The sequence below is a fragment of the Triticum urartu genome, chromosome 5A, assembly GCF_056163025.1.
Source record: "Triticum urartu cultivar PI428250 chromosome 5A, HENAU_Tu73, whole genome shotgun sequence".
Taxonomy (NCBI): domain Eukaryota; kingdom Viridiplantae; phylum Streptophyta; class Magnoliopsida; order Poales; family Poaceae; genus Triticum; species Triticum urartu.
The window spans coordinates 675,869,035-675,891,921 of record NC_141877.1 but is presented as its reverse complement, the minus strand read 5'-3'; the positions used below and the strand labels follow the sequence as shown (position 1 = coordinate 675,891,921).

General features: G+C 49.5%; 1 pseudogene; it reads left to right on the top strand.

Moving 5' to 3' along the window:
* Positions 1–20,211: 20,211 nt before the first annotated feature.
* Positions 20,212–21,381, top strand: LOC147974011 (uncharacterized; annotated as a pseudogene).
* Positions 21,382–22,887: the final 1,506 nt, after the last annotated feature.

The following is a 22,887-nucleotide window of genomic DNA, read 5'->3' as shown; positions in this document are numbered from 1 at the left end:
CCGCCCGCGTTTTTTGACGTGATGGTGCATCTGTGTGTCCATATTGTGGATGATATAATAGACCTGGGGCCGTCATTCCTGCACAACATGATGCCGTTTGAGAGGATGAATGGGATCATCAAAGGATTCGTTCGTAACATGTCCCGTCCGGATGGAAGCATCGTCCAGGGCTATTTGACACAAGAGTGCATCTCTTTCTGTGAGAATTTTCTATATGGCGCAGACCAGCCGCCTGGTGTTAGTGTTGGTTTGCCCGTTAACAAGCACGATGGGAGGCTCGAAGGAGAAGGTCACTGCAACGGTCGCAGGGAACTGCACGTGGCATACTCAGATCGACGCAGCGACTTTGACAGAGCAAACTTGGTAGTGCTACAACACCTAGACGAGGTAGATCCTTTTGTGGCACTGCACAAAGAAATTATCGCAAAGAAGTATCGTGACCGGGGGGTATGCAGGATGGACGCCGAAGTTACTAGAGAGCACAACTCCACTTTCCTGCATTGGTTCAAAGAGCATATTATTGCTAATCCCCCGGAGGAGGGCTCTAAGGACGGATTGCTCATATACGCCTTAGCACATGGCCCCTCGCCCAACCTCGTAACCTATCAGGCATATGATATCAACGGATACACGTTCTACACGGAGGCCAAAGATATGGACAGTGATGAATATCAGAACTCAGGAGTGACGATGGAATGCATGACCGGCAGCGACAACGGCGCAACTGAACGATTTTATGGAAGGGTCGAGGAGATCTGGGAGCTTGACTACTCTGGACTGCACAACACGACGATGTTCCGTGTCAGATGGGCTAAGAATGTCGAAAGAGAAAGCCAGATTTTCACTACCATGACGATACCCGACGCCAAGAGCGCTACCGTGAACGCTATCGCAAAAAACGAGCCATGGGTACACGCTAAGCACATGACACAATGCTTCTTCATAACTGACCCATGCAATCCCAGTCGTGTTGTCGTGAGGAAAGGCAAAAGAAACATCATTGGAATGGATGGAGTCGCCAACGAGGAAGACTATAATCAGTACGGCAACCCAATGAGGGAAGATGACGATGATGATGAAGTATACGTCAAAAGAAGAATCAATACTACATTACCAAAGAAAAATCGTACTCCATGGAAAAGGCAAAGTCACAATGAGGGGCTCAATTATTCTTCGACGAACAAGAAGGGAAAGAAGCTGACTCAAAAACGAAAACGTCAGCGCTGAGGAATCGGTCAAATGATGTAATATATATATATATATATGTTCCTATTTTGTATACACACTTAATTAGCCATTATTATGCATGGGTCCAATGATGTAATATATATATATGTTCCTATTTTGTATACACACTTAGCCATTATTATGCAAGGGTCCAATGATGTAATATATATGTTCCTATTATGCTGAGGAAAAGAAAAAAGGGAAACTGGTTATAGCAGCAGCGCTTTAGTGAAAAAGAGCTACAGCTAGTCAAGGTAGCAGTAGCGGTTTCTGCAGAAAATCGCTACAGCTAGTCAAGGTAGCAGTAGCGGTTTCTGCAGAAAACCGCTACAGCTAGTCGAGGTAGTAGTAGCGCGTTTTGTGTAAACGCGCTACTGCTACGTCCACTTAACCCAAAATTCTCCCTCTCCCTGCTTCATCCCGCCTCTTTTCCCCCAAATCCCCACTCTCTCTTCCCCGGCCCCGTCGCATCGCCGCGCCCGCCCCCGACCTCGGCGCGCTCGCCCCCGACCCCGGCACGCTCGCCCCCGACCCCGCCGTGCCCGACCCCGGCGCGCTCGCCCCCGACCCCGCCGCCCCCGACCCAGGCGCGCTCGCCCCCGGCGCCGGCGCTCGCCCCCGACCCGTCGGCCCTCGCCTCCATCCTCTGCTTCCTCCCCTCCCAACCTCGGCCGTCGTCGGGCCTGCCTCCTCGCCCTGCACCCTCTGTAAACCACCTCTCTCTCTCTCTCTGCTAGCTAGGGTTAATTTACTTAGGTTTTAGTTATGTTAATTAGGTTATCTATTTAGTTATGAATTTAGATAGGTTTCAAAATTTGCTGAATTTATATGCAAATTTGAACTGGACATGTGATATGTGGATATGTCATGTTTTGGACATGTCATGTTTTGGTAAATGATCCGAGTTGCCTATGTTACGCCGGAATGTTGATTCATTTCCGTTTCGGTGAATTTCAGGCGCTCGATATGTCCATTTTTTAGCAAAGGTCATGCCGAAATTTCCCGTGAATAAAGGCATGATTTGTGCTACATAGTTGGCATATCGAGTGCTGGCACATAGATTTCTTTTTTATCTCATTTCTCATTTATTCATACTTTTAGAAATAAATGAGGACACTTAATCATAGAAAACATGTCGAACAACGAAGAAACTGGGCCTTCTGACCAAGATGCAGACGAGATGGATTATGAGGGTGAACAAGACTACCTCGACTTTTTGACTACTAAGCAAGGTTTGCAGGTCCGCCTCGATGATGGTACTGACGCCGACACCGACACCGACGGCGCCGGCACCGATGGCGGCGCCGAGACCGGTGGGGAAGGTACCGCCGGGGAAGATACCGGCGCCGATGCCGGTACCGAAAAGAGGCATAAGAAGTAGAGGATACGAAAACCTAACAAACTAGGGATTGGACGACTTGTGATCACAAAGATGGCACCTGGCAAGTTTGAGCCATTAGAGCCGGAAGAACCTCGCAAGTACTATGGGAACCAAGTAGGATGCATCCTACAGGAATGCGCGAGCATCAATGACGATGACTTAAGGAGTAAAGAACATTTGACGCGGTTGCTCCTAACGAAGTTGCACAAGAGATTCAAGTTCCCCGATCGGGATGATAACATAGAACAGCCGTGGGATGATCCGAAGATGAAAAAGATTAACAATCACGCCATGGGCATGTTCAGCAATGATTTGGCCTCATGGAAATCAAGGGTGAAACGAGCTATTGAGGCTAAGGAACCCCTGTCCAAGATTCTGGAGGAAAATCCGACACTTACGGAAGAGGAGTTCGAAAAGTTCAAGGACACTTGCGCTACCGAGGACGCCAAGGCTAAGGCTGCGAAATTAAAGAGCCTTCAGCAAAGGAACACGGGGAAGCATCGCCTTGGAAGCCGTGGCTACCTCGGTAAAAGGCCCATATGGTATAAGGAGGACGCGGAACGTGAAGCCGCGGGTCTCCCAGACCCCTTCGCAAAGTTCACCAACCCCTTGGAGCATGACTTCATCAGGGCCCGCTACAAGTGGGACAAGGAGAAAAAGGTTTTTTACATGGACAAGATCACGAGGAAATTGATTAGACTACTGGATAAGCAACACCTGCTTGCAGCCGAAAACCCTACTTCTCCGATGAGGCCCAAGTGGGACACCCCTCTCAACCGGGCCTTGAACGAACTTAAGGGACTCCCTTTGGGCCAGCGGCCGCAATATGGTCGTGTGCACGGAGCTGGAGATGGCGCCACGTGGAAGGTGTTTTACAACGAGGGCCCGGAGGCCAAGAAGCAGAAAAAGAAGTTTAGTCAGGCGAACATCGACGCGAAGGTGAAGCTTGTGGTCGAGAAAAAAGCAGTTGAGGACGTGAAAAAAGCAGCCGAGGACAAATATGAGTTGCTACAGCAGGCAGTCAATGCAGCTGTAAGTGCCTGCAGAAATGATTTTGCTACTAACTTGGTTCCAGTTATCATCAACTGGACGAAGGAAAATCCAGACAAGACGGTACATGATTTCCCGTTGCCCAGTTTCGTCGGGAGCAACTCCATGAACAACAACACCATCGCACCATCACTTGCTCACGCAACTGGGCCTCCTCTCGCAGCCGCTCCCGCTCATAGCAGCCCGTCCTCAGTCTCTGGCGCACTTGGTGGGCCTTCGTCTTTGGTTGAGCTCGACGCCGTCACGGTAATTACATGTCGCACCAACATATATATATATATAATATTCCATTTTTGTTGCCTTTCGGATGTTTTACGCCACAGACATATGTGTTTGCAGGCGAAAGAAACCCCGTGCACCATACTCTACTTGATCAAAGGCCAGAAGGTGGACGTGGGAAAGGGGATGATAATGGACCCCTTGCAACCCACGTTCCACAACCAGCCGATCCCTGCTGGGCACTTCAGGGTTAGCTTGTCTAGTGTGAAATCGGGGCACGAGGATTTGCCTCCTCCAGTACAGCATGTGGGAGCGGACGACGAGACCCCGCCGTGGATTGGAAGCTGCAAGGGTTGGGTGCTGCTATGGCCGAAGAATCTTATTCGTCTGGAGCCAGCCGAGAGCACACCAATAACCACACATCAACAAGCATGTGCGGAGACCACCACCCCGCCTACGCAATTACCAGCTCCTGTAGTGCCGAGTGAGAGCGGCGGACGACATGATGAAGGGGGTGCAATAGTGCTGGCTGATGTAATTTGTCCTGTAGAACAGAGAATGGATGATGAGACGGAGGTCGACCCTATGGATTTCCTCAATACAAACGCGTATGACTGTGACATAGAATTGATGAGTCAACCATATGACGAATCGGGCTATCAGCTTGCTAATGAGGATATGGATGATATGCCCGGGCAGGAAGGTCGTAGCAGGGATTGCAAAAAGTCTCTCTTCATGAAATCCTCACAGGACACGCCTGAAGATGCCGCCTCAACACAGGCTCAACTATCCCAGCGCGAGGGTCGTACAGTACTTAGCCCGGGAACACTGGGGCAGGGGTTAAGGAAGGGTCTAGAAGGTGTGCCCAAGAAAAAGGAGAGAAAGAGATCAGGGAAGATAGCTACCTCCAAACAAGCCAGAGCACATAGCAGCCAAACGATGCATTCTGAAGAGCGTGTACCCGTGAAAGGTGCGGCCATGTTCCATCTCACGGGCGAGCCGATGCTACCGCCGAAACCACTGGAGGCACTAACAGGGGATCTCAAGAGACTGCACGACCATGTGCTGTCGACTGAGAAAAGCCTACTAGCCTCAAAGGATCCAGGATATCCGACATACGCGGCTCGTGTGCCTGAGGGGAAGTGCTACGTTGAGACACGGCCCGCGGAGGTGTTCTTCCTGCGGTTTGACCATATCTTTGAGATGTTTCTGACAAGGCGGCTCGATTTTACAATCGTTTGCCTTTTTGCGCTGCATATGAGCTCTGTCATGAACAGTGAAGAAGTCTCGCAAATCTGTGTGGCGGATCCGTACTACATGCACGAGTCTTTCTTGAGTCTCGGCGACTTTGAGCGTGAAACTGCTAGGGACTACCTCCAAAACTTCATGGTACAGAATAAGGACCGGGAAATTGTCCTCGTGCCTTATCATCCAAAGTAAGTCAGTTTTGATAAACCCTTTCATACATTTCAATCATTCCTTCTCTCTCTATGGGGAATAATTTCAGGTGTCTTTTCCCCGCAGCAACGGGCGCGCCGTCCTTATCGTTCTTTATCCGCAAGTCTCCCACGCCGTGTATTTTGACCCTTCCAGAGACTACGAGAAAAAAGACTACACCCACATAATGAATATTCTAGATGATGCTCTCCAAGACTTCAGCTTTAGAGGTGGCCACATGCAGATCAGGAAACAAAGGAACAAGAAGATGGGTTTCGCGCATAAAACTAACTTCTCCTGCATCCAAGTCCCAAAACCAAGCAAGAAGGATGGATTGTACATCCTCCATCTCATCAATCAGTTCAACACGGATCACCAAAAGCTTCGCATGAGAAGCAGAAATGATGATCATATCCACAAGTGGCTAGAATCTCATGGAGAAGCGGATTATAAACTTAGAGATGACTTCTTTCGCATCCAACGCGACATTGCGACGATCATCATGAAATAATTCGTCGATGAGAAGGGGATGTTCCACCACGGCCCTATATCGCGAGCTGACGTCCGAACTCGCATAGGCATGCAACGTCTAGACCTCACGCCGTTCAAGAAGCTAGGGTCCATCCTCGATGATATGGAAGGATGGAACTTCTAGTGATTTATGATGCTGATGATGATGATATGTGTCGGTTGAACTTGTATACTATTTGTAGTGATGCAACTTTGTGATGTCCACGATCCCTGCCGAACTTGCGTAATGCTACTTTGTTAGTTTGCGTACGATGACCTGCGTACCTCTACTTAATTAATTTGCGTACTGTATGTTGCATCTAGTTGCTAACCCTTTCTTTTTCGGTGTTCTCTAGTATATTTTGTTGCATATATATGATTGTACATCCTCTTCATGAACATGCATCTCTAACAGGTACCTAGTTTCTTGATGGCGAGATGGAACTGCTATGTCATGTACAAAGGGAAGGTTCCGGGGGTGTACAACGAGTGGCATGAGTGTCAGGCGCAAGTGAATGGGTTCTCGGACGCCAGCCATAAAGGCTTCAAAAGCAGACAAGAAGGAGAAGCTAGTTACTTGAGGTTCATGCTAGCGCGAGAGAGGACTCGTAACCGCCATCTCATGTATTGCATAGTTCCGCTCTCACTCATAGTGATAGCTCTTCTCGCGTATACCTTTGTTTAGATGGATGATGTTGTAATTGCAAGTATTCGAGACTTGCATGTATCGCTATTTTCGAGATGATGACAAGATACCACTTTGTGTTGGATGATGATTATGACGAGACTATTTGTATGTATATGCTATGATTACATTTGTGGTCTTGCGGGCATTTGTATGTGTATCATGATGACATTTGTATGTGCTAAAGATTCTTCTATAAAGCCTGTTCAAATACAAAACAAATATGCCGAAAAAAAACAAAAAACAACTAAAATTAGCAGTAGCGAGTGCAGAAAAGTTAGCAGCAGCGCGGTTGTAGCAGTAGCGCGCACAGGGGAAGCGCGCTATAGCTATTAGCAGCAGCGAGGTTCCTTTAAGCACACTGCTGCAACACTTGTGTAGCAGTAGCGCGGGAGGACCAGCGCTACTGCTATACATTAGCTGTAGTGCCTTATTGGTAGCACGGGTACCCGCGCTGCTGATAGGCCTAAAACCCGCACTGCTGCTAGCCTTTTCCCTAGTAGTGCTACCTCATGGTCATAGCAAGAGTGCGCAAAGTGCTCAACAAAAGGGCGATGGTAGGCATAGGAATCATTCACAACACCAAAGGAAATGAAGGGTCTAAACACATGGGTCAAATGCAAGACAATCCAAGCATAATGTGCATGGGGTGTAGTGAAAATTGTGTGGCACTCAACACAATGGAAAGAGCAATTGTTCATCATGTGTGAGGCAATCATGTGACAAGCAACGGGACATGGCGTATGTGAATAAGTGACATTGTTGCGACCAAACATATGATAGGAGCAAGTAATCCAAGAATAGGATGCAACATGGAAAGCAATCATAGTAATCAAGTCGTGCAAGCTAGTAGTGCGAAGATGAAACATACTAGAGGAAATCATGGCAATCATGTCATGTGAGCAAATCATAGGCATAGGCAATGCACATGACATATCGCAAGCACGAACACAAAGCAAGATCATAGTATCATTATAGGCATGGGGCACAAAGCAAACATGGTAATAACAAGTGATATCTCCACCAAACTTGCAAATACACATACAAGTACTAGAATCAAGCATCATGTGTAATGCAAAGCATGGGTCACAAATGCATGGCACAGGCATAGGAAAGAGCATATCATGCAAAGTGAACATGGCAATATGGGCATAAAGTGAGAAGTGGTAAATAACCCATAACCATGTGAGGGCCATGTAGAAGAGATGCGTGAAGTCGTTGCGCGAGGGGAACGGTGGTAAGGACAATCCAGGGAATCCCAAGTCATCATTGCTCTCTAGAGCTCGTTTCGTCAACTCATGGGATTGTGAGGTTGACGAGTGTTCATGGGTACCTACACAAAAGAGACAAAAATGAAAGAACGTGTGTGCATGGTAAATGTACACGTCATCCATCATGATGTGTATGTGCATGTGTGAGTTAGCACAAGATAAGCATCGCTTAAAGAAATTTTATGCATGGTATAAGAACATGTCATCCATCGTGAAAGAATAGTTGTTATGTATGACATGATGAGGACGCAAATCAAGTATGCAATTATATGGCACATCATTCATGGAAAGCATATTGTGCACACAAGTATTGGGATCATGCAATGAATGGGATGAATCAAAATCTCCTAAAATGTATGAGGAAACTATGGGGGTCTCCTCATGAGCAATATTGGAAACATCATATGGGGAAAATGGACGACATCCAAAACAATGCATATTCGAAGCTAGGTGGCTATGGCATGGCATATGAGATAAATGATGCAAAGGAAGCATGTCAATATCATCACATGAGAAACAAATGCCAATAACCATAGGCTTGTCATCTATGCCATATGTGCAAATTGGGTTTATTTTAATGGCATATGCATAGTCACTACGATGAGATTGCAAATAAGACATATGATGGATCTCATGCATAGCATATGACAAGTCAAGCGGATTGGAAAACATGACGTGACCAAGAGAATTATCACAAGTGATCCTATGCAACATGGCATCACAACTAATAGACTCCACATGGCAATCATCAAACTCATCATAAATGGGTAAATCATCGCATGGGGAAATCATACTAGCATGAATCATGGCAATAGGGGGATCAACATCATGCAAGCAATCAATGTCAAGAACGTCCACTAGTGGGACAAGAGCATCACCTTCACCTACGTTACCTTTCTCATTCCAGTCATGTGATGTACGTGAGGTGGGAAAGACCAAATGGTGGTCATCATCTTCATCTTGATGGAACCATGTGGGGGTGCATCATAGTCCACCATGGCCATCGTCATGTCCAAAGGAAGGACGGAGTCGTCGAGGATCGGCGCGTCATCATATATGGGACCTAGCACCAAACAAGAAGACACAATAGAGGGAGACGTTAAGTTGTTAGAAAGCAAAATGGCCTCATATGCCTCATCAACTACCTCACTCTCTCTATGTGGTGGTTCACTCACTCCCTCAAGGTAGGTGCACTCAATGTCACATATGGTGGAGTCACTCATCTCACTCAAGTGGTGGGGGTGGTGGCTCTCCTCACATGGGAATTGGGGCAACTCATCATATATGGGGCTAGTGGTGAAGTCACGCTCTCTCTCAATATGGTGGCAAAAGTCACTCAAGTCATCATACGTCACCGTGGTCGAAGGGAAAATCCCATGCTCAACCGTCTCGTAGTCATCGCCGTGGTTGAAGGCCGAAGATGGCACATCACCACTCTCATCGTGGATGAAGGCCGAAGATGGCACATCATCGCTCTCGTCATGGATGAATGCCGAAGATGGCACATCATCACTCTCGCTGTCATGTAGCATGGTCATTGCGAAGTGAGCTCGGGGTCGAGTAGACTTTAGCTTCATGAGTTCTTGCTCCGCCTTGAGAGCACCAATGTAGTTGTCGTCGAGGGACTTGTAGTTCTCGAGGAAGATAGTCTTGGAGATGGCGTTGTTCAATCCCATCATGAAGTAGAACTTCACCCAAATGGGGTCGTCCACGCCGGCACGTTGCAAGGCTTCCTTCGTATTCTTGAAGTACTCGTCAAGGGACTTGGATCCTTGTATGATGTTCTCCAATTGGCGTTGAAGATTTTCCGTGTAGGTGGAAGGCACAAATTCTTGCCGCATCGTGGGCCACGTCATGGTGAAGCTTGTTGAAGGTCTATGAAGCCACCATGTCAATGCATAGTCGTGGAAGGTACTTGTGGCGCACTTCACTTGATCGTCGAAGGGTACTTGATGTAGCTTGAGGTACTCGTCCATATTGCACTCCCACTTGAGGTATTCATCGAGGTCAATAGTCCCAAAGAATGGAATCTCCTCGATGATGTCGACGTCGTAGTAGAAAGAGGGAGTAGTGGACTTGAGCTCGTGGAGTAGGCGAAGATGCCGTACGTCCGAAGGCGAAGATGCCTTCAAGTTACTTGGCGAAGATGCCAAAGGTGTTGAATAAGCCGCAGCCTTGTAGTTGATGTCGCGGCTCTGAATAGCCCGTGCACACGGGGTTGTCGGAGGTCGTGTGCACGGGGTCCCGTTTGCACGGGGGTCGAAGGCCCGTGTGCACGGGGTTGGCAGAGCAGCCAACGTGTGTCCTGAAGCTCGCTCATCATGGTCATGTCGATGTCGATGCTTCTGTGTACTTGCTGAAGATGGTATCTCGAGAGTCTTTGCACTTGAGCGTCTTCTTGAAGATGAGGAAGATCACTTGCGGTTCTTGATGAGGGCCTTGAGATCCTCCATTTGTTTGTCCATCTTGGCGTCGATGAAGTTCTTCATAGCATCAAACTCGTCGTCGTGGTTGTAGACCGGAGATGATGTGCTTTGCCTATCCATCACAAGACTCGAGCAAAGGTGAGTAGGAAATGAGATAAACAATACCAAGCTACCTTTTCCCAACATTGAGGATGTATCTCGTATCACTCAATGTGAGATGAAACAATAGTGGAATTGGTACCGGACTTGTTCAATACCGCAATGCACTACACACCGGGCATGTGTTCAAATCCTCGTACGCACCGCGGTAGAGGATGCAGGCATTAGGGCATGCATGTATATTCAGCACCTTCAATCCTAGAGGGCATACAACCTTCTTTGTTGCGTACGTACTGTCGGGCAATTTGTTATCCTTTGGAAGCTTCTTCTTCAATATTTTCAGTACCTTCTCAAATCCTTTGTCAGGCACAGCATTCTCTGCCTTTCACTGCAGCAATTCCAGTACGGTACCGAGCTTTGTGTTGCCATCTTCGCAATTGGGGTACAACCCTTTTTTGTGATCCTCTAACATGTGATCGAACTTCAGCTTCTCCTTTTGACTTCCACACTGTTTCCTTGCATCAACAATGACACGGCAGAGATCATCATCGGGCACATTGTTTGGTTCCTCTTGATCTTCAGCAGTTTCCCCCGTTGCAGCATCATCGTATTCAGGGGGCACATAGTTTTCATCGTCCTCTTCTTCTTTGCTGTCTTTCATCATAACCCCTATTTCTCCATGCCTGGTCCAAACATTATAGTGTGGCATGAAACCCTTATAAAGCAGGTGGCTGTGAAGGATTTTCGGTCAGAGTAAGACTTTGTATTCCCACATATAGGGCATGGACAACACATAAAACCATTGTGCTTGTTCGCCTCAGCCACTTCGAGAAAATTATGCACGCCCTTAATGTACTCAGAGGTGTGTCAGTCACCGTACATCCATTGCCGGTTCATCTACATGCATTATATATAATTAAGTGTGTCAAAAACCATTACAGAACATCATGGATAGATAAGTGACCAAATTAATAGAAGTTCATCATCACATTAAAACCAAAGTACATACATAGTTCTCATTGAACGACGTATAGCTCTCCGGAGCATCTAATTAAACCATACATTTTTTGCGGGGGAAAAGGGTTGTATATTAATTAAGCTGGATCGCGGCAGTCCAGTTCACACATGTTTACAACCCTCTCAGTGCCTGACCGTAACCATACGGCCGTCTTTATCTCACATCTACCCATCTGAGCCAAATGGTGGCTAACATGATAACACCCTCTTCTAATAGCTTTTACCACTACCTCTCTACCTCCTCTCATCATGGAGGCGATCTCTTGAATGATGGCAGCATGTCGTGATCTATTCCCTGAAGGGTTTGAAATCATCGCAGCAGCTTCGGTACTGTCCGTCTCTAGAATAAACGGAAGTGTGCTCCACTCCAAAGCTAGCGCGATTCCCTCTTTACATGCTTCTAGTTCCGTAGCAAGAGCATTATCACATATGAAGAAATGACAGCAGGAAGTGAAAATGATGCCGCCTAAGTTGTCCCGGAGCACCATGCCAGAGCCGCCGTTTCCTGCCTGCGCAAGAAAAGCACCGTCAACATTGAGTTTGAGCCATCCTTGAGGTGGCGTACTCCATCTGTCAGCTGGTGGGTTAGCTGGGCTAGCATTTGGCGCATCGTCCCTGCTGGAATCTGGCGGGCCGGTGCTACTGCATGCACGTACGCCTCCGTGTGTGCTGCTGCTGCAAGCACGTACACCTCCATGTGTGTTGTTGCATGTCCATGCACCAGCGTGTGTGCTGCTGCTATAGGCATGTACACCGCCGTGTGTGCTGCTGCTGCTGCTACTAATCCCAGGTGCAGCTTGGATCACCGGTTCCATGAGCACCATTTTACCCTTGCACATATCTTTCATAGGAAACTGCTGGATGCATAAAAGCGATGTTAGATAGCTGTACAGAAATCGATGAGATGCTTCAGTTGGTGGAGAAGCTTTGTCGTGAGTGATCTCATTGCGGACATGCCACGAACGCCACATTGTCATCAAGAGAGCCATGCGGGACGATTCCGATAGCGGCTCAAGCACATCAAAAAGCCACTCCGGGCCTGTGTGACGAACAAACTGGATGTCCGGGAGCATCCAGTCTTTAGCCATCGCTCTCCATAGCTCCACTGCACGGGGACACCTACACATTGCGTGGAATCCATCCTCGCATTCCGAACCACACAAGGGACATATGTCAGTGGTTTCCATAATTTATATGTGCATGTGTGAGTTAGCACAAGATAAGCATCGCTTAAAGAAATTTGATGCATGGTATAAGAACATGTCTCCATCGTGAAAGAATAGTTGTTATGTATGACATGATGAGGACGCAAATCAAGTATGCAATTATATGGTAGATCATTCATGGAATGCATATTGTGCACACAAGTATTGGGATCATGCAATGAATGGGATGAATCAAAATATCCTAAAATGTATGAGGAAACTATGGGGGTCTCCTCATGAGCAATATTGGAGACATCATATGGAGAAAATGGACGAAATCCAAAACAATGCATATCCGAAGCTAGGTGGCTATGGCATGGAATATGAGATAAATGATGCAAAGGAAGCATGTCAATATCATCACATGAGAAACAAATGCCAATAACCATAGGCTTGTCATCTATGCCATATGTGCAAATTGGGTTTATTTTAATGGCATATGCATAGTCACTACGATGAGATTGCAAATAAGACATATGATGGATCTCATGCATAGCATATGACAAGTCAAGCGGATTGGCAAACATGATGTGACCAAGAGAATTATCACAAGTGATCCTATGCAACATGGCATCACAACTAATAGACTCCACATGGCAATCATCAAACTCATCATAAATGGGTAAATCATCGCATGGGGAAATCATACTAGCATGAATCATGGCAATAGGGGGATCAACACCATGCAAGCAATCAATGTCAAGAACGTCCACTAGTGGGACAAGAGCATCACCTTCACCTACGTTACCTTTCTCATTCCAGTCATGTGATGTACGTGAGGTGGGAAAGACCAAATGGTGGTCATCATCTTCATCTTGATGGAACCATGTGGGGGTGCATCATAGTCCACCATGGCCATCGTCATGTCCAAAGGAAGGACGGAGTCGTCGAGGATCGGCGCGTCATCATATATGGGACCTAGCACCAAACAAGAAGACACAATAGAGGGAGATGTTAAGTTGTTAGAAAGCAAAATGGCCTCATATGCCTCATCAACTACCTCACTCTCTCTATGTGGTGGTTCACTCACTCCCTCAAGGTAGGTGCACTCAATGTCACATATGGTGGAGTCACTCATCTCACTCAAGTGGTGGGGGTGGTGGCTCTCCTCACATGGGAATTGGGGCAAATCATCATATATGGGGCTAGTGGTGAAGTCACGCTCTCTCTCAATATGGTGGCAAAAGTCACTCAAGTCATCATACGTCACCGTGGTCGAAGGGAAAATCCCATGCTCAACCGTCTCGTAGTCATCGCCGTGGTTGAAGGCCGAAGATGGCACATCACCACTCTCATCGTGGATGAAGGCCGAAGATGGCACATCATCGCTCTCATCATGGATGAAGGCCGAAGATGGCACATCATCACTCTCGCTGTCATGTAGCATGGTCATTGCGAAGTGAGCTCGGGGTCGAGTAGACTTTAGCTTCATGAGTTCTTGCTCCGCCTTGAGAGCACCAATGTAGTTGTCGTCGAGGGACTTGTAGTTCTCGAGGAAGATAGTCTTGGAGATGGCGTTGTTCAATCCCATCATGAAGTAGAACTTCACCCAAATGGGGTCGTCCACGCCGGCACGTCGCAAGGCTTCCTTCGTATTCTTGAAGTACTCGTCAAGGGACTTGGATCCTTGTATGATGTTCTCCAATTGGCGTTGAAGATGTTCCGTGTAGGTGGAAGGCACAAATTCTTGCCGCATCGTGGGCCACGTCATGGTGAAGCTTGTTGAAGGTCTATGAAGCCACCATGTCAATGCATAGTCGTGGAAGGTACTTGTGGTGCACTTCACTTGATCGTCGAAGGGTACTTGATGTAGCTTGAGGTAGTCGTCCATCTTGCACTCCCACTTGAGGTATTCATCGAGGTCAATAGTCCCAAAGAATGGAATCTCCTCGATGATGTCGACGTCGTAGTAGAAAGAGGGAGTAGTGGACTTGAGCTCGTGGAGTAGGCGAAGATGCCGTACGTCCGAAGGATTATCTTGCAATACATGTGAAGTATGCCATGGTTGGAACCCGGTTGTGCTCAGGATTGATATGTGAATGTTGAATTTTGCAAAAGTTGCTTCCTGGAGTTGTTGTTGAGGTATCTCACTTTCTGGTGCATGTAATAAGTAAGTTATGGTCCCTTTGCTATCTAACTTGCTTTAGTTGTTGTTAGCTTGATTTTCCAGCATGTTTTGTTTTAGCTTCCTTTTGGTTCAAAACACTTGTATGTTTGATTGACGGTTTATTTAATGGAAATCGATGAGGTGGCTTGTTGTATCAAGAAACATATGACCGTTATTTTTTTGTCTTATGTTAAGTACTATATGATTTTTGCTAAGTTTTAGAAATTGGGCACACCGGGGACCAGGATCCAAAATCAGCTCCAACATATATGGTAAACATGCATAAATATACAAAAGAAGTGATTATTACTGAACCACCAAATATGATTATTATTTGAATTGTTTCTTCGTAACAAGCTGCTGATACAATCATTTTATCTTGAAACAAAATTTTGCTCGCTTTACAAATGAAGCTACATAGCCAAACGATACATGGTGTAGAGTAAATCCTCATACAAGATGATCAAAGAAAAGCATAGCAAAACAAGCCAAACATGCTAACAAGCACAGAAAGTGCACAACTAGATGCCTCGAGCATGCCGCCGAGAAGAAGCACAGGAGAGGCCGGACCACCTACCCAACCAGGACCGCCACTAACATCATACCACACGCCACCTAGGAGAAACCACTCGGCTTTGTTGTACCGTCACGGCCCAACTACCGCTGGAGAGGACCCTCTGCCCTCTTGCTCTGAATCAAGAAGTGACATCCACATCGGCAAGCAGGCAGGACGAAGGGAGGACGCCGTCGTGTGTAAAAGATACGTGCAAATGATATAACGAGTTACTGGAGTTGAGGTAGGGTCGATTGGATCTCCCCCACCATTTTGAACACGCAGCCGCGATGAAAGATAGTCACTCACCGGCGACACCCCCACGAGGGTCACAACGCAATGCGCCACTACCACCATGTCTGTCGGGGCGGACAAGCGTATTCATCCTGAACTACCAGGGAGGAGAGAACCATGGCGATGCACCCAAGAGGGACATGACACCCGCAAGCATCACGGCCACGGGCGTTGAGGCTCCGAGCTTTCACTCAGACCCTCCCAGACACCTTGCCAAGGGGGAATCAGGCCACCAGAACCACCACAATAGGTCGAGAACTCTAAGATCAGGATAAGCCCTTCGCCACCACCAACGGTGACAACTTCACCAAGACTACTAGCCACAATGCACCTTGCCACCCCCATGGCCAAGAAACACCGACATGCTACTCAATGGAGAGCTAACGTGCAACCTGCCATCTAAGGCCGCCGCCCCGGCGTCCGACACTCCAGCCCTGCGCACCTCCACCAACATGCTGGTCCAAGATCATCGTTGGAGGACATCAAACCCTAGCAAGGCTTGGCCCGACCCAAGCCCACAACCACAACAAGATCCGGTCGAGCCCAAGACTGCTAGTGAGCCCGTATGACCACACCAGGTTGGTGCATGGAGGAGCTCACCATCGGAGGAGCCTCACCCACGAGTAGTGGAGTGCGGCCATACCTTGCATGCCGCAATCACCCCTCATAGGTCAATGACCATGATGCTGCCCTTGATTTGGGGAAGCGTCAACTTCGGTCAAAGTTCCCTGATCCACAGACACAAGTGAGGTGGAACACGGCCCCATTAGTCATGGCATACCTCCTCAAGCAACTGGCCCACCTCCGACAGCATGGGCTAGCAGTGGCACCACTGCTGGGGTCTAGAGTAACCCACATAGATGGGGGAGTTGGGGGGGGGGGGGGAGGGACACGCCATCGCTAACTACCGCCACTCGGTGCTTTGTCAGCATGGTGCCGACCGATGGCGGCAAGGGAAGGATGATAGGACGGGGGCCTATGGCCGACGGTGGAGATGGCTTAGGTTTTGACGCCTAGAAGTTTTTTATTTGTTTGATGGAAACATCTTTTCTGTATCAAGACTACCAACACATACCTCCAAGAAATTAATCATTTATGAGTGGCCACCCGGATTAATATCATTAGATGCATTTTGTACTCTAACAAATCACACAAGTTGAGCCTAGTCAAGAAAGGCCGTGCCTAAAATCAGACGACAAGTAATTCGAGGCGGGGAGAGTATATAATAGCTGTGCTAGCAAGGTGCATTCATGCATGGAATGACACGCCTTGATTTCTTCCTCATTGACCCCATCCGATAACTACTTCTCCATCTTATAGTGTTAGACTCTAACGTCTCTAAGCAATCTAATATTTTTCTTTCTTTTTTTCATATCACTCGGATGACTCATGATATTCCATTACATTTCTAACCATGATTTTTTTAATCGTATGTATGTTAAGTTGTTAACACACATCGTTAAATGTATAATTGTATCTTGTGCATAGTATTATTTGTTGGCGCTGCCTCTCCTTGCAGCGCCGCTCCTTCTTCTACCTCTGACTACTCTTCTTTTTGTGGTTTCTCTCAAACACACACCCATGAAAGAAACTCTCAGGAAACACACACACACGCCAAGGAAGAAACCTGCTGCTAGCTTTGCCGGGAGGCTCTCTCCTTGGTTAACACAATGGCTACATTTTCTCACCAGCCCTCACGGCCTTTAATTCTCATTACTCGATGGAACTATTTATACATAGGAGAGCCTTACGCACGTCCTGGCTAGTCAGCACTCTCGGTCACCACACACCATGCACGCACGCACGCACCACTAACAGACTAACCACATGACTCTGTCTCTATCCCCTGAAATCGCTCCAGGATATACACAAGACCGGCCATCGTGCAAACCCACGCAGGAGGCTAGCTAGTATATCGCATGCACTAACAAACTCACCGAATCTTCTCAGCTTTAGCTATTCTTCCAGCCGGCCGTCAGACTCCATCACGCGTCTTGTTGCTTCACACAACATCGCCGTATCGCACGACCTTGTCGTCTCGCGCAGAACTGCAGCTTCACACTGTCATCGGCATCTCGCCGTGCTCGCCGTATCGCACGGCAGTCCGGCATCTCGCGTCCTTCGCGCGCCTCCACTGAAACCTTGCCGGCTAGCTACTCCCTAAACCATCTACGACTACATGCAAATAGCAAAACTAAATATGCGGATACATTGAATCAAAATTAGTGCTAACATTATTCATGATAAGTCCGGTGGCAAATATATTGTTAGCTCTATTTTCTTGCATGTCTTGTTTTAGCTTCCTTTTGGTTCGAAAATCTTGTAAATCTGATTAGTCGGCTGTTTAATGGAAATTGATGAGGCGTCTTATTCTCTAAAAAAACATATGAGATGCCCCGCAGCTCCAGCCCTCGCGGCTCTCCGCTAGGGATTCTCTCCGGCCGCCGGGCGCGGGCACCCCGGCCCCTCCCGCGCCCCCCTCCTCCTCCCCCCTCCCGGTCTTGCCCCTGCGCCGCCTCCTCGGGAGGTGGCCGGGACGGCGTACCCCTGCTCTCCCTCTCGGCCGTCCCCGTCCTCCAGCTCATCCCCGCCACCGCCGGCGGACGCCCCCGGCGCTGGCTCGGGTGGTGTTGGCGGCGGCGAGACCTCCTGCCCCCGCGCGCGTGGCTCCCCTTCCCGAGGCAGGGGACGGCGGCGGTGCTGCTCGGCTAGGCGGCGACCCGGCGGCGGTCACCAGCGGCGGGCGAGGTGGTGGTGCTGCCCCTTGGCAACGGGACGGCGTGGTGACGTGCGGTGGCCGGCAACATGCCCCCGGCCCAGATGTGTCCCCTCCCAGTCCCATCTGGGTCCTAGCGGGCCGGCCATTGGCATGGCTTCGACATCTGCGTGGAGCAGAGGAGGAGGAGCTTGGACTCGTGGTGGTGGCGCCGACGGCATGCCTTCTGCAGCGTGATGGCAAGAGATTTACGGGCATTTGCGGACCCGGCCGGGCCTGTGGGCCTACAGGCCTTGTATGCTCCTGCTATTGCGTCCGGTCGGTTACTGTCGTTGACGGTGGAGGTTGGGCCCTCCCGTGTGCCAACGATGTTGTTGTTCCGAGTCCCGGCTCCTCTTCTTCATTGAGCAGGCCCCTTTCGCGGTGTCGTGGTGAGACGATGCGGAAGCTTCAAGACCGTTTTGGCGCAGAGTGGTGGTTTGTTTGGTGGTGTGACCCGGAGCGCCCGAGGTGAAGGTTGGGATCGGGAGAAATCCCTGTCGGCCGAGCCGACACCGACGCGATGGTGCGTGAGGGTGCCGCCGGACCTTCCTGGAGGGCGTCGGGGGTACCCTTCCTCTATCCTCGTCGCGTATCGGGGGAAACCCTTGGCAGCAGTGTCGTCATCATCGCGTCCCTTCTTGGAGTGTTGATTGGTACCGGCGCTTCAGAGTATAGGAGCTTAGTGAAGGATCCCCGATGGGTGCGGCGGTCGTGAAGCTTCTTCATTTTTGTTGATCCGCCAGTGTCGGCATTTGTTTCTTTTCTTTTTCTCTTTTGTTTCTTTTAGGTGTGCCTATGTTGCTTCCGCTCCGGCACCTATCTGATTGTATCGGTGATGTTTGCTTTGTAATACAAAGCGGGGAAGGGGGGGCTATTTCATCAAAAAAACATATGATTGTTATTTGTTCTTCTTAAATTTAGAACTAGAAATATGATTTTTGCTACATTTTAGAAACTAGGCACACCGAACACCAGGTTCCAAAAACCAGCTCCGACATATATAGACAACATGCACAAATATACAAGAAATGATTATTATCTGAGTTGGTTCTTTGTAACAAAAGCTTTTTATATAAGCATTTTATTCGCCTGATGGAAATATTTTGATCAGTTTTTTATCAAACCTACAAATGCACACCTCTGACAAATCAATCAGTTTATGAGTGGCCTCCCAACCTAGTCACTGGATGCACTATTTACTCAAAAAAAGGGGGGGCAGGTGATGTTTGGTGTCATGACCTAGGCAGGAAAGGCAACCGACATAATTAGATTTATGCCATGAACTATTCATGATAAAACTTTTAGCAAGATGATGCTAACTCTCTTACTAAGATCGTCATATCTCTCCCCTTTGGTTAGGCAGGTCCATTAATGTCGTCGCCTCATCCTGCAAATTCTCAGCTACTGCGAGAGAAATTTGACCAAGTAAAGATATATCTGTTCGACAGCACTCCAGGTCGCCCCTCCGGTGGCTAAGACTACCAATAGTGAGAGTAACATAGGTAGTAACATCACACATATCTAGATAAAATAGATGATGTGACAAGCAATAAATGAAGAAAGAGAGCCATGTAGTAACATAGCTAGTTACTACTAGTATGAGTTATATCAAAACAAGATAAGTCTATAGCATAATAAATAAAGTATTGCATTTTACCACACATATGTTACTCCCCACTATAGATATAGTAACATGAACATATTACTGCTCTATGTTACTACCCATTGTGGCTAGTCTAACGGCCTCCTCTTCCACTCCCCCACGTCTCCAACTGACTAGAGTAGGTCATGCGCCTGCTGCGCCCCGCACGCCCTGCCATACAGGGCTGCCATTGTACTCTCTCCCTCCCCCTCTGTACTTCTCATTTGCAACACCATATAAGCCCTCGAGGCCAAGGAATACAGAGTGTGAGAGTTACTAAACCTAGCTTGGTATCAGACGCTCATCCAATCCTATCCCCTCGCTTCCGCCATGCATCGATTCCTTAGCCGCACGCGCTCCGGCGGCGACCTCGACACGCCGGCGAGCAACCCCTTCGCCCTCTTCCCTCTAGCCACAGCTCCTCCGCCTGTGTCCCTGGCGACCCCTTCTCGACCGACCGCGCCCCGCGCGGCTCTCCTCGCACATGATGTCCTCCGTAGCAAACAGGCCGTGCCCGAGGCCGCCCCTACTTCCTCGGCCCCGACGTCCGCGCCACCCGTGCAGCCCACCGCGGCTGCTCTCCGAACGGCGGGGAGCGTCCCCGTTCAACAGCTCGCGCCCGGCGGTTCCAGCAGCGCCCTGGCCCTCCGTCCCGACGCGCCCGACGTCGGCTCCTCCACCGCTGCGATTGGCCTGCCACCCTCCATCAACCACTTCTCCCACCACCGGCTCGAACTCGAATCGGGTAACTACTCCAAATGGTGCCAGATCTTTTACGTCGTTTGTTGCAAGTATCCAGTGCATCACCATCTCGATGTGGCCACCGAGCCACTTCTCTAAAGCGCCATGTGGCGAAACGATGACCTAATCATCGTCCTCTGGTTCCACGGCATCGTTGCCGATGAACTCCTGGACGTGGTCGCCCCGCCGAATAGCACCGCCTTCGACATTTGGCAGCAAATGCATTTTCTCTTCCGCGACAATCAAGCTGGTCACGCGGTGATCCTCGGCGTGAAATTCCGCAATCTGGTCCAGGGGGACCTCTCCATTGCCGAGTACTGTCAGCGTCTCAAGTCCCTCGCAACGGACCTCGGCAACGTCGACGAGCGCATCACCGACCGTACGTTGACCCTTCAGCTCATCTGCAGCCTCAACCGCAAGTTTCAGATCATGGTGACACTGCTCCCCATGCAGACACCCTTCCCGACGTTCGTGCAGGCGCGCTCTCGGCTGCTGATGGAGCAAATCTCCACCAATGAGCGCGCTCACCTCGACGCCCTCCCGGAGGCCACCACCACCGCCCTCACCATCGGATCCGGCTTGGGGTCCTCGGGATCCTCGGGCACCTCCACCGACAGGGGCAAAGGCGACACCACCCCTCCCGCCACCGATTGCGACACCGGCGGTCGCGAGCGTGGCCACGGGCGCGGTCGTGGCCGTGGGCACGGCTCCCATGTAGAAGTGCATGCTCTAGCCAATGCAACCAAAAGACCGATCTGATGAAAGATACTAGGCAGCACATTATACGTCAACACTCCCCCTCACGCGTGGCTCCCTCAGACCTAAACGTGGACCAAAAGTGGGTTGCAATTTTAATTGCGCCAGCCGGGTCTTGAACTCGAGACCTCTTACTCTGATACCATGTAGAAGTAATCCATCATTTTCACGCGTACGTCCTCACGCAATTTCATGTTCCCATCCAGTGCATGCAATGCGACAATGGCGGCGAATTCCTCACCACTTCCCTATGCGACCTCTTCTCCCGCTATGGTTCCTCCCTTCGCCTCTCATGCCCTTGTACCTCGCCGCAAAATGGGAAAGCCGAACACCTACTCCGTACGACCAATGACATACTTCAAGTCCTTCTCATACATGCCACACTACCCCCCGCCTTCTGGGTTGAGGCCCTCCACACCGCAACCTACATTCTCAACCGACGACCCTCCACTGCCATTGCATCCGAGACTCCTTACTTCCGTCTCCTCGGCAAACACCCCACGTACGATCACATGCGCGTTTTTGGATGTCTTTGTTTCCCTAACACCATCGCCACTAGCCCCCACAAACTTGCCCCTCGCTCTTCTCGTTGGGTCTTCCTCGGGTATCCCTTGGAACACAAAGGGCTATCGGTGTCTGGACTTAGACACTCGCATGGTGATAATTTCCCGTCACGTCACGTTTGACGAATCCGTTTTTCCCTACCGTCCTACTCCCGACAGACCGCAGCCCGCCCGTCGCCCGGTCGCAGAAGATCTCGGGCCACAAATCTTCCTCGAACCTCGCATCATCGTTCCCTCCAATCCGCATCCACTCGTGCCCTCCTCAGGATCCCCCTCGCCTCGATCCCCACGCCCACGTGCCGGGTCCTTAGGATCCTCTCCCCCAATCCGCGCCCACTCCCGCACCTGCCTGCGCCCGCAGATCAGCCCACCCAATCGGTGTGCCCCACCCCGCCCGCTTCGCCCCCCCCCCCCCCCATGCAGCAACCCGAGATTCCCCGAATCCACCATCCCATGCGCATGCACATCCCACTCCCCCGGCTCCCCGCCGCTGCATGCACCCTCTCCCAGCCCCTCCCATTCACATGCACGTAACACCCGCGTGTTCGCCCATTGCTCCTGCGCTCCCGCCACGCGCCGTGCCAGTGCAACCACCCACCAATCTCCATCACATGCGTACGCGGGCCAAAACCGGGTTTGCTGAACCTAAAGCCCTCGCTGCTTCCCCTTCTACCTCCTCCTCCATTAGGCCCATCCCTTCCTCTTACCGTGTTGCCCTCCGGGATGAAAACTGGTAGAACGCTATGATCACGAATATAACGCACTGATGCAGAATAACACTTGGAGTTTGGTGTCCCGTCCTGCAGGTGCTAATGTTGTCACAGGGAAGTGGATTTTTTGGCACAAGTTCCATCCTGACGGCTCTCTCGCCTGGTACAAGGCGCGCTGGGTGCTTCGCGGCTTCACATAGCAGGCTGGCGTGGACTACGACGAGACGTTCAGCCCA